Source organism: Anguilla rostrata, chromosome 4 (genome assembly GCF_018555375.3).
Source record: "Anguilla rostrata isolate EN2019 chromosome 4, ASM1855537v3, whole genome shotgun sequence".
NCBI classification, from domain to species: domain Eukaryota; kingdom Metazoa; phylum Chordata; class Actinopteri; order Anguilliformes; family Anguillidae; genus Anguilla; species Anguilla rostrata.
This window is the reverse complement of record NC_057936.1, coordinates 53,376,296-53,390,946: the sequence shown is the minus strand read 5'-3', so window position 1 is coordinate 53,390,946 and position 14,651 is coordinate 53,376,296. Positions and strand designations below refer to the sequence as shown.

General features: G+C 37.9%; 1 long non-coding RNA gene across 1 annotated transcript; it reads right to left on the bottom strand.

Moving 5' to 3' along the window:
- Nucleotides 1–12,601: 12,601 nt before the first annotated feature.
- LOC135254319 (uncharacterized) lies at nucleotides 12,602–14,134 on the bottom strand. Its single transcript, XR_010329835.1, has 2 exons — nucleotides 13,818–14,134; nucleotides 12,602–12,726 (listed from the first exon to the last, which is right to left on the bottom strand). It is a non-coding gene; the product is annotated as an uncharacterized LOC135254319 (long non-coding RNA).
- Between the last annotated feature and the right edge of the window lie 517 nt (nucleotides 14,135–14,651).

Below are 14,651 nucleotides of genomic sequence, written 5' to 3'. Positions count from 1 at the left end.
AGTCCTCCGAAAACCTGGCCTCGCACATGGTTACCCGCCCTGGTTATGTATAATTCTGTCTGAAGACTGTAGCCATGAGGGCAAAGGAAAAGGCTGTGTTGTGACACCAGCGAACACAGTTCCTGTTTTTTTAGTTTTAGTTAGTCTTTTTAATTCTTTAATTTGCCTAAGTTGTTTACCCTATGTGTTTAACTTCACTAGTTTTTCATTCACTGTTGCAGCACTGCCAATTAATTTCAGCAACTCAGCTGGGAAGTGTGCTGTCAGGAATGTCTGTTTAGTTGCTTTTCTGGAAAATATAAAAGTTAAGCGTTAAGTGTCATTTTGAAGTCATTTTGAAGCAATATCCACATTTTGCTTATTTGTACCTCAATGACAGAGTATCCTTATACTTGGATGATGGCCAAATTATTGGTAATTGTCAAACATTTATTGCATCAAGCAGTAATAAAGAATTAAAATGTCATGAAGGATGTCAAGTCGTACTATCATGAAGCTATAACTGGTAAATAACATTTGCAGGATTCTTCAACTATTTGTGGGGCTGTATTTGACTACCTTAGGTCTCTAATTAAGAAGTCCTATCAAAATTACTTGAAAGCTGCAAAAAAAAAGTGTGTGGTTCTTCCTCAATGTGCTGTCTATCTTATCCTAAAATATTAATTTTGTGAAATATATTTATTTGTACTTCCACCAAACATGGTGTTGCATTTATTTGCATAAGAACACATATCAGTGGTGAGAAAGATGAGAAAGTATGAAAACAGCTCCTCGAGATAAACTAAAGATAATTTGATGCATAATTAATCACCCACTATTAAGTCTTCCTTTCTGGGTTTGAGTGCAGTGCACACAATGTCTCATTGCAAATGCAAAAAAAAGCACCTTGATGATTTCATTGCTATGCTAACCTGAAGAGGAGACACTTTGAGATCTCATCATATAATCAGTACACAGAATGACAGGCACAACTGAGTCAACCAAGCTGGACTCGCAGCAACTCTTCAAATGCATAAATACAGGGAGACAGGGAGAGCAGTGGTTATATATATATATCTCATGTTACATTATATTTATTTGGCAGACACTTTTATCCAAAGCAAAGTACAATAAGTGCATTGGGAAAGTCATTGTAACAACTATAAGACACAGGTCCGATAAGGTATCTGATATAATTTGGCCCCCCTCCACTGATGCCATCTACACAGGCAGGTCCAGCACTAGGGCACACAAAACCATAAGAGATCCCAGCCACTCTACTAACATACTGTTCTTCCCACTACCATCGGGAGCATCAAATCCAAGACCACCAGACACAGCAATAGCTTCTACCCGAATACCACATGATGCCTGAAAAACACCCTGCCTGCTACCTATTCATGCTTCAATAGCACTGTATTGTATGGACTCCTCTGTTGCAATATGCATTTTGACTGAATTTGTGTTTAAGGTTTTGTTGGTCTTCTTTCAATGTCTTTCACTGTCTTTTGGAGTTGTCTTTGACTGCATGTTATTGACTGTAAATTTGCTTTGGTGAGCTCATTTAAGTGCCTATTGCAGTTCAGATTTGATTCAGAATTGATTATTTGAATGTAGAAAAATAGGCTAATTAATAAATACATTTTTCTTAAAAATAAATAAATAAAGAAATATTTTTTTTACCTTTGACAATCAGTATTTATAATTATTTTCCTACTGTGCCTCAAGTTGCTAAAATCAAATCTTTCATTACTAACTGAAGGGCAGTGTCTCCAGAATCGTTGAATGCTGTTTGTAAACACTCACATTTCAAAATGATACTTTATTACATTTATTTTTAAACATATTGTACATCACTAGCTTGGTAAATTTAGCAAGACAGAAACAAAATAGCTTGAAGCTAAAATATTGAATGAATTTCACCCCAGGAAAAAATAAACTTGATCCAATAGTTTTGCAAGAATATTATTTGATCTGATTTAAATTTGCTGGAGATGACTCTCACATGCTTAATTTTGCAAGAAAACTGCATAAATATAGTATGTGCTCTGTTATAACTTTTCAGAATAAAATTTGATAAGCAATGCCTTGTAAGCACTGTAGTTTATTCCATTTTTATATTGGCATGCATGTTGTGGAATGAATCATGAAATATGCTGGCATTGATTGACTTGAATAAATTTAATGTGGTTTTCTCACGTTTATTTTATACTGAGGTTAGTCATTTTTATTGGGTTGCTTTTGTGCAGTGGGAATGTCACACCCCTCCAATTTTCATGACAATGTTTTATGGCGAGAAACAATTATGCTCTGTCAGCCGTTCTCTACCGTTCTCTGACATTCTCTAATTTCAGCTACCACCTCCACGATTTGACATGCAGCTTAATGGTGGTACTTTAGTCATTTATCCGGAGCAGAGTTGTTCATCTTGTTAAACTTAGTTGGACTAAATGTACTTTTCAGTGAAGATTCACATTTGAGATGCGCAGAACTCAATGTAATGTAACATAAAAATTCAATACATCATACCATATGTTCAGCAGTACAGTAAAATAGCAAGCGAGAGATACACACTATTAGATTTTTGTTTGCTTGGTTTTGTTTTTTTATTTGTCTCCTATTTTTTAAATTGGCAGTCATATTTGTAGGCTTACCATCACTGCAGTTCCATTACTGCAACACCCACTCTATATTCGAGGGGCCCAGACTGGCACATTCCCCAAAGCTAGGGCATTCTGTCACAGCTTACTCTGCTAGGGGACAATATGCACATACCCTCTTCCTGGCAAATGTGCTACTATTCCAGATTTCATTACTTTTTGATTGTTCTGACTGTGCTTAGTGGTATTTTCCATTGGTTGTGTAGTTTAAAAAAAAAAAAAAAAAACATTCCCGTTACCTGATTTGTGTAGGTCAGCATCCATCTGTCTCTTCAAAAACACTTTTTTTTGGTTTTCCCATGATGATGAATGACAAATGGATTTTACACGTGTGCAACATCATATTTATACCCCAGTAAAAGAGAAAATGGTGAAAGGCAGCAATACAGTTTCTGGAGACTGAAATCAATAAAATTATTATCACAGATGTTTTTGTTTGATTTTATTTAAAATATTATTTAGGGTCTCAATCACAGTTTTCTAATGAGCAGAAAAACAAATAAATGAGTGGCAAAGGGTTTTGATGAGACATTCTGGAAATAATCATGCAAAACTATCTTTGGCTTGCTTTTCTATATTCAAAGTAAGGTCGTTTTTTCTCCAGATTAGCCCGAAGCCTTTGTAGTTTTTTATAGTTTGCCTCACCTTTAGATATAAAAGATGAGGTAAATCAGTCCTAATCAAATCCAAGGTTTCGCAGAGACTTACATCTTAACTGTGAAAACATCTTTTTTGTAAGCATGAGAGTTTTAAATCCCATTGAAGGCTGTAGCCACAGGCAATACCACTGATTTGCATACTGTGAAATATATTTATTTCTGTTCAATATGCAGAGCCCCCCCCCCCCCCCCTCCCCCAAGGAAAAAAGAGGAGGCCTGATAAAGGGATATTTCAGAAGCTACTGAATAGATGTTTATTGCAAGCTAGAGCAATTGTAATGCTCTGCCGGGCGTTAACACTGTCAAGGCTCTGCACTGACGTCTATAGTAGAAAGACAGCCATTAGTCTGTATAACAAAGTATAGTATTGCTGCCTCTGCGACACTGGATGACATTACTTCTTCTGTTAAAATGTGGAAGTGATCCTATAAAGCACTAATACATCTCTTTTGCTTATTACACATATTTAGGAAGATATTCTGCTTCAGTTAAATAACCACATACAAGTGCATACTAAACAATAAATCTCGTCATATATTGACACTTGGTCAGAAGCCTTGGCGTCACAATACAATTCACTTCTGGATACCCTAGGTATCCCAATAGACTTCCTCAGATGAAATTTCCAACCCTACATCCCACTCAAAATTGTCTGCAGTTTACCAGCTAGATAATGTTAAATGCTAAATGCCAATAATGTAATAATTAACTTTTAAAAAATTTGCTAACATTAGCTCTGTGCAGTTTTTTTACTACCAGGACTATGCAGAACATTTTGCTCTGGGCTGCGCTGTGTCTTACCAGTCTATCAGTATCAATTATTTCTGTATCCGATCTGTATCAATTTGACATCCAACTGTGAGGCTCCAGAGCATGAAGCATCAGGCCAAAGAAGCTTCCCCTCTCAGCAGGAAGAGATGTGCAATAACATAGGATCTGTCAGCCCTGTCGACTGCTTACATGATGCTCAACCCCAATAAACCATGAACCAACTCACCCACACCTGAGGAAAAAAAGTGTTATTGTTTAGCCAGACAATAACTGGCATTTGCACACTTCATTCTTCAAGATTTTTCATTGAGCAGGGTGTAATGGCCAGTTTGCTGGAGGTTAGTGCACCAACAAGGGCCTTGGGGATACCACCTTCAAAATCCTTTCATTTCCAGGTCAGGCAGCTTCTCTGTATTGCCTCCTGAGACAAATCATGCAGATCTGCTGTTCTTGAATAATGGTATCTCTTGTTTCTGTTTGCATGTGCATTTTTTGGGCTTTCTTGCTCCTGAGGCTTGAACAGAGATGGTTTAACTCCTTTAATAAGCTGAATTTGGCGTTCCTCTTTGACAAAAGTCACGGTGTACTCTTAGTGTCTATAATATGAGCACTCCTCAGCAAACCAGCAGTTGGATTCCAGGTCACTGTCTGAATACAGATCCTACAGCCCAATTTCCCTCTAGAATCCAGATCCTACAGCCCACTTTCCCTCTAGAATCCAGATCCTATAGTCCACTTCCCCTCTAGAATCCAGATCCTATAGTCCACTCCCCCTCTAGAATCCAGGACCTACAGTCCAATTCCCCTCTTGAGTCTTTTGGATCTACCTTGTTCCGCACTCATTGGATACATTGCAATATACAATATGTCAGATACACAATAAAGTCCTTCATTTCAGGTGTATGGAGTATATGTATTTCCAGAATATTACTGAAAGTGATATATATATCCTTCCTGCACAACACCAGATCAATGTATAGATCTTCATTACCCCTCAGGGGGAACTGGCAGCAAAGGGCAATGATACCAAATTATTCCTTGGATAACGTTCTCAAGGTCTATAAGGCCTGCATGATGAAATTAGAATCACTGGTTGTACGTGGTTTGAGCTTTGTAAACACCCAAAACCTCTCCAATTGGGAAATGACAGGAAGAGCCACAGAAAGGGTTACAGATAATTAATTAACTGATGTTTAACAGAGGCTCTCTGACACCAAGGCTTCCAGCAATTTAGGTCTTCACTTAAAATCATGTCCTTTGTATTAGAACTGAAATAGAATTGCTTTACAAGCTACAGCCATTTAATTCTGATGTGACCACAAGTCCACAAATATCACAGACTAAATGGCCGTCAAATGAGTTCCACAAAGTTGTATATTGCACTCATATACAGTATGTAGGATCTGACTAAAAGGAAAAGGCTGTGTGGAACAGGCCCGAAGCATGTAAAAAAAACAGGCAGAACTGAGAAAACCAATTTAGATTTCTAAGCCACAAAACAGAATGCAGGCTTTTCGATAATGAGTTTGTCCTGGACATTGTTTTGAGACAGACTTAAAAGGAGATTTTCCCAGTCCTGTAATCAAAAATTAATTTGGAGCAAAAGTACTGAGGAAATGTGTAGTGTCAATACTATTATTTCATAAGTGCCCAGGGGACAGACAGCAAGAATAACTGCGGACATATTTTTAAGAGCAGTTATCCATGGACCACTTCGAGTGGTACTGCTAAATGTGCTTCACTTTTAGTGCTTTTTACCCCTGCAAAATCACCTTTTTGTGACTGTCAGTCTGTTGAATTTTCTATGAACCGGACAACTGGAATAGTATGAACAGATTTGGATAAAAAAACTTAACGGCAAAATGATTGGTTTTGGGACATGGAAGAAATAATTTGATGTTCCGGTTGTTATTACACTTGATAAGGGAGGCGCCAAAGTAGCAAGCCTCAAGCCCTCAATACTGTATAGAATTACTTTAACAGCAGTTAGGCATATCCAGTGGACTTCACACATTTAAAACACCTTAATTACGAAGATAGCCTGTGTTCAATCAGGTTTAATCAATCAACACAACAAAATAAAGTAATAAATAAAATAATGAAATGTATGGACATACAGTCTCACCTGAATTCATGTTGGTGAATGTTCTTCTTTTGATGTGATCCAACCTCTCATTATTATTCATGAAATGTCTTTCAACAGCTTTTAATAGCTCTGGCTAAACATTCTCTATAACACTAGACCTTGTCTGGCTGCCAGAGTATCATACCACAGGTCAAAAGGTGGCACATTCTCCGTAAAGTACATGTGCAGTGGATGGAAGAACATACGTTAATTGGTACCACCTGGCAAGAGAAAAGCAGAAATTCCCTAAACCACCTGGAACAACACTGTAGTAACTGACAATACAGAGAATAATTTCACATTGGGTATGACAGGACCAAGCAAAAGGAGAGAGCTTCATGTACTTGAAGCAAGAAGTGGTTTAAGTAACAAATTTGCCAATTGATTGTCAAAACAATTTTTAGCCTCAAATATATTTACACAATAATGTAACTACATTCTAATGGGAGACCAGGATTTGGTCACTTATCAACAATTTATTTGAATAATCATTCCATTCTGAACCAAGGCAGAAGTCTTTGTTTTTGCCTTGATAAAATGAAGTGAAACAAACATTTCAACCCCTAAAAAGATTTCCCATTGTTAGTTTCAAGTATATTAGGTAGAAAAATTAAGTTAATATATGTGCATTTATTGAATAACAAACCAAAGTATACTTTTTTTCCTTTCAATTTATACCCACAATAACACACAAGATCGGTTTTACTTAAAAATAATCTTAGACTCCACTTTCCTCAAAATAGCCTCCTTTGGTTTTAAATACAATTAAACAAATTATTGGAAGTCTATCCAGTCATTTTGCAAATGGGGGGTAGGAGGATGTGTATCTGCCTTTTTCCAATCTTTTTGGAGGTATAATGTTTCTGTGTAGACAGGGATTGAGAATGTTTTACTTCTTCCTGATTTTTGTCTGCACTCCAAGGGTTTTTAGCTTGGAAGCGTAGACTAAGCTGGCTTGTGTGCCACTGGATTGGATAAAAGTTTGACCCTATAAGTTTCACCATGTTTTTTTCTTGTATCCAGAGATTTGAATGTTGATTTTATGAAGACAATTTACTCCAGTGATCATTGTGAAGCTGTATATTTATTTAATCATATGTGGAATATGGGTTAGAATTATCCCTTACAGCACTTCACACTTACAGCTAAATGTGAATACACAGCATCACACTTGAGGTTACGCTCTTTTTCTCACTGTTAAAGATATTTTAGTTTAAGCCCTCACAAGACCTGTCACCAAAGAAGACAGATTGATGTTTGATGAAATCTTTTAAATCTTTACTGAGTCGAATCTGTCAAAACTCAAACATGCACATTTGCAGACAGCATGATTTTCTGGTTCCTATTACAGCCTTTATTATAAGGCTCTGTCAAAACTGTCTGGCTGTAATAGCTGAAAAATGAATGTGATCTCTCTCTGTGCACACGCAGTAATCACTTTTATTTAAATGGTCAGCTTTCTTGTCGTGATGACCAAAGGTTCGAGCCTGAAGCAATTCCTGTCTTGATGCATTGTGTGAACGGCATAAAATTGATTCTGCAGTTCAAATGTGCACTTAACAATTAACACTTAACAATTAACATTAATATTTGGTTGCGGGAGGCGGGGGGGGGTATGGGGTGGGGGGAGAAGAGAGTATGATGTATTAGTCTTTTTTGGTTTTCATCGTCAACTGCTTATATTTGCCACCTAAATTACTGTTTCTGTTTCCTCTCCTGTTATCGAACAGCAAGATGCTGAAGCAGCCTTTTTGTGAGCCTCACTGTAAACAATCCTTCGCTCTCAGTCTGGCCCTTCTCACAGCCCAGGCACAGCATGACCACAACCACCAGAGAGCCCCCACTGCAGCGTGTGGTCTCCGCCTCTCGGAGCGTCTCGGCAGATGACACAAAAGCCTCGCCACTCGAACCCCCCGGCTCGGCACAGCGACGGAGCAATTATCATTTGTATCTTTTGGCAGCGTCAGGAGCTCCACAGTGGGTGCAGCCACAAGCCAGAAATGGCGGGAACGTGCGCTGTTAGGTTCGCCTCCACAGGCAAGTTATCAGGAGCCAGACGCTGCGGATATTTTCTCTGCAGTGTCTGTGAAAAGCCGGTAGGAGTCACTTCTCAGTTGTCCCATTTGATGGTGGCACCCTGCAGGGATGAGAACTCACCAGATTGTCTTGCATTCACGGGGGCATATTGAATGGATTCCACCTTGGGGGGTGGGGGATGGGGGGTCCTTTGCATGTCCCAGAATGTTTTTTGGGGATATATTATATTATTTTGAAGGCATCTTCATCATTGCCAAATTTAAGTGACATCATCTGATGTACATTGGTGTTATGTTGAAAAATCACATAGTTCTGTGTGCAACACACTATGTAGATATTGCTCCACTGGTTTATAAGGTACATAAGGATACAGGCACATAAGCTTGTGGATATCATGAACTAAACAAAATGGAACCACAGTCTCAACACTGGACAAATCCTGGTTCAAATTTGATGACAAATTTGATCACCAAAAATGATCATCACCTGCATTGTTTTTTTTCTAAGCTATGTCTAGGCAGGTTGACAAAAAGGCCATTTGGAGACTATAAAAGAACACTTAGTAACCAAATGATATTGTGGGTCTTTTGTGGTGTAACACCTTAAAACAGTCTGCATTTTTTCTATTAAATATTTTTCATTTTAAAATTCTATCCACAGCCTTCTGTCAATGGTCAGATAATAAATAAACTTAAAAATAGTAAAATGAACAGACATGTGAGTGAACAGTACAACCAATTTTATAACATTACTAATAGTATTTGTAAAATTCATATCAATCATAATGGCAGATGAGTCAGTTACTGGTTTATATACAGTATGAGAGAACAAGTATAAAGTAGAGTAAAATGTATTCAGAAAATTAGCAGTTGGAGAGAGGGATTCATTTCTTAGTCACCCAGTATAAAGCAATGTTTTATTTCCTTATGTATAAGCTCCAAGGCAGATGCAAGGGTTTCATTGAAATTATTGATATCTCTGTCAGGAGGGCTATATATATGCAGCCAATTTCACATTTCTTCCACAAGAAACACAGAAAGAGATTGGTAAGGATAGTCAATTGTTAAGGATTAGTCATTTCTGTGTTAACTGCAAGATAATTTCCTTCATTAAAATATAACTTAATTTTATTGTGTACAAAGATTGATACCCCTCTTCCGATTTCCTGCAGGAGTGTACAGAATAATATTTGGATGTTGCACACATTGATGTCATACTTTCTGTTAACCATGTTTCAGATAATGCAATAATAGAGAATTTATTAGACAAAGAACATAGATAATGTGATGAGGAGACCGTGGCTTTCGGGAAGACTATGAATATGACTGGTTTGAAATGTAGGAGGCCGTTAGATAGATTATTGAACTGTTTGTCATTGTCTTAGTCACATGACAATGAGTCAGCTCTGATATAATTTAATAAATGCATATCTAGATCAAGATACATACGAAATGTAGTATTGTTATCAGAGCTGTCAAAGCTGATGCCAAGGTTCTCAAAATTATTGACAATTTCATTTGGGACCAGAGTACATTCAGTGTCGTTTTCAGAGTGAATAGAGTCATTGTAGGCATAAGTCATGGCTCGTGCAGGTGAATGTAGCAGTACTTAGATTCGTCATGTAAACCCTCCTGGCACTTCCTCAGATGCTTGGCTCTGTTACATCAGGGATTTTGAGAGGATGGGTGGGTGATTGGTTTGTCATAGCGGGGAAAATCTACATCTCCACATTCATGGGCCGCCTTCATCGTGGGTTATAGTTATTTTCTCTTTCGCTGCACCCCCTCAGGGATTATCATCATTAAAGAAAAGGTTTGATCTTTTCAAATTGTTTTGCTTTCTCGAAAAACGGCCTCTTTGTCTTTGGACCCCAGGGCTAGCCCAACTCTGTGCGTGCGCTCAATTAAAAAAAAAATGTATGATCAAGGTAGAGTTTGTCTGTAATTAGTTTCCATCAGATTCAGACCACTTTTCTTCATTTGATTTGACGATTTAATTGTTTATCTAGCAGTTTGACCCCTTGTGGTATAGAGACATCCTCCCTGATGTTCTTTCCTCCGGACATGAAATAGCATATTTGCAATCGGTAATAACTACCAGGGCCTAAAAACACCAAAACCAAAGTTATGGCTACATTAGCCAAACAAATTAAACACATTGTGTTTACCAGCATCTCCAAGGAGACAGGGCTAGCATAGGGCACAGCCTAGCGAGAGAGAGGAGATATACCCAATGAAGTCTAGACAGTGGAGTAGTGGAAAATTTAACAGCCGATGACCTATGCTGACATATTAATGAAGCATAACTATGTTGTCTTCACATTAGCATTTATTTTCAACTTTAGAATTGGTATATTGTCTATTTTACTTACACTAAGCAATGTAAATAATATCAGGAAAACTCATTTATTAAGGAAATGCATCCTGCTGACTGAAACAGTCGTGAATATTGGGCTTTACCCTATACCAGTCCTGGTCACATTCAGTTCTGGCATTTTCCAGATTCAATAACAGGTCATGGGAGCATCACTCCATCAAGGGCTCGTGCCTGAGCTGGATGTACCACTGGGGAGACCAGTGGAAGTGTGCTTTTAATTCAGGTCTCAGCTGAATTCTTAAATTGTCTGGGCATCCCCATAATGCTTCCAAAACATTGAAATTCCCAGTTGTAATCACAGAAAGCTCTTCAAGTGGCTTGAATAATGCATTGAGAATCTGTTGTCTGTTTTTCATAATTAATTTTGGGACAGGCATATGCAATCACTGAAAATTAACATTTTGTGAATGATTTGCCTTGCCAATTTCAGCTAAAAAAGCTACATTTTAGATGTGGTTTATTTGCCAGGGATGTCTATCCCAATTCCAGTTTGCCATTGTAATTATTAATTAAGCTTAATTGGCCATACCTAAGCTGCCAATTCACATCAAGAAGCGTGAGAGAAAACATGAAAACATTCAAGGGAAGCCCAATTAAGGTGGTAATGAAAGAATGCTTGATGTGCACCTTCAAAACCCCAATCATGGTGCTTTCATGTAAACCATTCAGCCCCTAACCACACCAGAGTTTTAGGTTTTATTTTATTGACGTTTAGTTTACAAAGAGTCCACAGAGTAAAGTTGGCATAAAAAAAGATACAACCGTTCCTTTTCAAACAGGATGAGCCCTACGGTATTCTGTTGAGATAGACTGTGCCAGTGCCAGCCGTGGCTTGCAGCCCTGCAGGGTGGTGCATAATTGGCCATGGTGTCACTCTGGGAGGGTGAGATTCAGCATTGGGGATAATTGTAACTCATTGCTTACCAATAACCTCTAATGATCACCCAGGCACCCACAGCCTGCTTTCTCATGCCACATGAAGTGTCTTCCTCAGACTTGCGATGGTATGCACATTTCTGGGCAACCCTTGGTCAAAATGCACGTTGTGTGAATTTTTAAAGTGAAAACGCATTAACGCAACCTCTCCTGGGAAATTAAACAAATCATATTTATGTAAAGTTTAAAGCAGAATTATGATTTATTTGCTGAATTTTACAGATTTTGGAAAAAAATTTATGTGGCATGTGCAAAAGTTTGGGTACTCTGTCATTCAGTACTTAGTAGCACCTCCTTTGGCTCAAATCACAGCTTCCAAATGCGTATTATAGCCAGCTAACAATTTTCCCACTCTTCCTTGCAGACCCTTTTGGTTAACAAATAATCTTCTTGCATGTGCTGCATTTTTGAGATCTCCCCACAGATTTTCAATAATATTCATGTCTGAGGACTCGAAAGGTCATTCCACAAGCCCAAATATTTCTTCTTCTTAGTAGTTAATGGTTTTTTTGAGGTGTGTTTCGCAGCATTATCTTGTTGAAATGTCCAACCTTTTTTCAGCTTCAAATAAATAAATGTAATGTAATTTCTTCTCTGTATCTGGGACATTAGCTTCTAGGAATTGTTGATGTATTTGAATCCATTTTTCAATATTTCCTGTGCCACTGTCTGCCACACAACCCCAATGCATAGCAGATCCACCCCCGTGTTGGTGAAGTGTTATTTTCCACAAGTGATTCTACTGTATTTCTTCCAATATATCTTTAGTGGTTGTAGCCAAGTTCAAGTTTTGTTTCTTCAGTCCCCACCACTTTGTGTCTGGCTTATGTAAGTTTTGTGCTGCATACTTCAGACATTGACTTTTTTGTTGGGATTGCAGGAAAGTTAACCTTTCTGCAGGTCCTTTGCAGTGGTATGTGGATGGTGCTGTGCATACCTGACATATCTACAAGCAGTTCTATTTGACACTTTTCTTGGGCATCTAGATCTTACTTGGACTTCCACAGTTCCCCTTAATTTCCGTTTCTTAATGATGTTTCTGACAGTGGATATTTCAAGCTGGAATCATTTAAATATGTTTTTACAGCCTTCCCCTCCTTTGGAAAAGTCAATTATCTTTATTTTCCAGTCCTCAGTCAGCTGCTTAAAGGAGCTTGTGGTTGTTGAGAGGGACCACAATATCCTGAGAGGTTAGAAAGGTCAGGGTATTTATTAAGCTCTGAAATTGCCTTCACCCGACTTAAATTAAGGACTAACAAGGCACTTTTACAAAAATCTTAATGGATCGACTGTAGGAAGGCTTAATCTCCTGCACAAGCCACATATACTGGTCTTATTTTTTATCATACTGTTTGTTTTAATTTTAAATAAACTTTATTTATATAGCTTACAGCTCAAAGTGCTTTATAGTCTGGGATAAAAATAAGTGTAAAATAAAAGGAGCAAGAAATGGATAAGCATTAATATATATGTAGAAAGAGAGAGAGTGAGAGTTAATTGAATGACAATTTATAAAGATCAGATTCTTCTCTTTTGTAAATGTAAGAAATTATGGGCAAGTAATTGGAACTGAGGATGATATATGAGACACAAAAATGCCTGCCAGAGAGTTAAAACAAAAACCAATCCAGAGCAATGCCAGTGATACCAACCCTGTTTCTGAGGTGGTCCAATAGAATAGCATCATTAACTGTACCAAAAGCAGCACTGAAGTCTAATAAGACTAGAGGAGTTACCAGCATCAGCATTTCTGAGAAGGTCGTTGGTCACTTTAAGTAAATCAGTTTCAGTGCTGTGCATTGAGCGGAAGCCAGACTGCAATTTTTCAAAATGGCTGTTTCTGTCCACGAAGACTAATAACTACTTAGAGACCACCTTTTATAAAATCTTCAAGAGAAATGGTGACTTGGAAATAGGTATAAAATCATTTTAAATGGAAGAGTCTAGATTGAGTTTGTTCAGCAGAGGCTGGACTATTGTCCTTTTTAAGCCAGAAGGAAATTAGCCTGTAGCTGGAGAACTGTTGACAATAGATATCCAAGCAAATGGTTCCCATAAACTCCTTTCATAATCTTGCAGGAACAACATTTATTTGACAAGCAGATTATTTCATGTGGGCCGCCAGTTCCATTAGATATTAGAAATGGGCTGAAAAGTGTTTAAATTAATAAAGTTCTGTTGGGCAATATTGATATCATAAAAAGAACCAGGCGTTCCCAAACTTTTGCACACCAAGCATAGATAAAAGCCTTGACACCAAATCAAGTTACTTACAGTATATTTAACAGAAAGCCATGCAGTTGATTTGATCCAAGCAAGTAATATACAACATCCACTGTGAATTGCAGCTCTGTACTCCTTTTTTGGAATTTATGGTAAATGAACGATTTGGACAAAAAGCCGTTTTTGTACTGCCATGGAGCGAGATGGACGCAGGTGCAGAGAAAGACTCAAAACGGGGAATAAGCAACCCAGTAAACTTAAATAGAGAAAATGAAAACAAATAAACAAACAGGAAGGAACATGACATATTAAAACTGGGAACAAAGAAGAACACAAACACAGGAGAAAATAAATCAGGAACCACAAAATCAAATTTCAGAAGCAGGGAAAAAGGTTGAGGATTCATTCAAACACAGCAAACTTAAATACAGAGAACAATCAGGTGAGACTAACGACTAATACGGGTGAGGAAACCTAATCAACCAATAAAACAATAATAAAAACTGACATGGGAACAAGCAAAACAACCAGACACAAGAGAACCAGGTAGGGACATAATTGAAAAGGGAAGCTTAGCAGGGGTCACAAAGGGCTGGGCTAGGATGGGGGACCAGAACTTCACTGGCCCGAAGGAGCCATGACACTTTTACATTTTTGACGTTGCACAAACTCATCTTGTGGAGTACGGTGTAAAAAGAAGCAGAGAGCTTGGTATCACACGTTTCAGAGCTGTGCCTGTGTTGGTCTATGCTGTCCTGAAATAATAGTGAAAGACACAGCAACGAGTGCCACTGGTGAGATATGTGAATCTAAATGGGGTGAGCGGTTATAAAAAGTATGAAAATAATTCATTTAAAAAATCCTATTCCTTTTGCAGTCGTGTAT